This window comes from Chrysochloris asiatica, unplaced genomic scaffold, assembly GCF_000296735.1.
Source record: "Chrysochloris asiatica unplaced genomic scaffold, ChrAsi1.0 scaffold00011, whole genome shotgun sequence".
NCBI lineage: Eukaryota > Metazoa > Chordata > Mammalia > Afrosoricida > Chrysochloridae > Chrysochloris > Chrysochloris asiatica.
In genome coordinates this window covers 26,025,380-26,026,389 of record NW_006408529.1, presented here as the reverse complement: position 1 = coordinate 26,026,389, position 1,010 = coordinate 26,025,380, and positions in this window count along the sequence as shown.

Genomic DNA, 1,010 nt, shown 5'->3' with positions numbered 1-1,010 from the left:
CCTATCAGCAAATGAAAATTCCAAAAGTTTTACTACATTTATGTCATCAAGGTCAACTCTACTTTGAGGAGGCAGCATTTTCCCACTCATATTTTTAGTGCCTTCTAATCTGCGGGACTCATCTTATAGCACTATATCTGACAATATTCAAGTACTAGTCATCATGATTCAGCATTCAATATTTTGGCACTATCTAACAGAGTTTCACTGTTATTCATAAGGTTTTCAGTTGCTAACCATTAAGAAGTAGTCCACCTCTTCTACCTCCTTTGTCTTCTTCTGAAAGCTCAGCTGAAACCTGTCCACCATGGGTGTGCCCTGTTGGTATTTAAAATACCCATGGCATAACTTCCAGCATCACACAACAGGCAAGCTACCATAGTACAATAAACTGACAGACAAGTGGTAGACTGAACTACTAGATGATAGATGATAGATGGTGATGGTGGTAGTGTGCCATGGAGTCGGTTCCAACTGATAGAGACACTGAGCAGGGTTTCCAAGGCTGTACATTTTTATGGGAGCAGAAAACCTCATCTTTCTCCCATGAAATGGTTGGTAGTTTCGAACTTCTGACCTTGAGGTTTGCAGCCCTACTTGTAATCACTACACTACCAGAGCTCCTTAGATGATTGATAGATAGATAGATATTTTGTTGTTGTTATTAAGTACCATTGAGTCAGTTCCAACTTACAGCAACCCTGTACAGTGTTTCCCTGGAGCAAGAGGTGAGTTTGAACTGCTGACCTTGTGGTTAGAAGTACGCAACCTTCAGTGATATATATGTATGTGTTGTTGTTATTGTTGTTTACTACCATCAAGTTCTTTTTGACTCATAGTAACTCTGTTTAGGGTTTCTGAGGATTTAAATGTTTGCAGAGCAGAAAGCCTCAACTTTCTCCCATATATAATATATACATGTTGTTGTTGTTAAGTGCCATCAAGTCGGTTCCGACCCATAGCGACCCTGTACAGGGTTTCCGAGGCTGTAAATCTTTACGGGAGCAGAA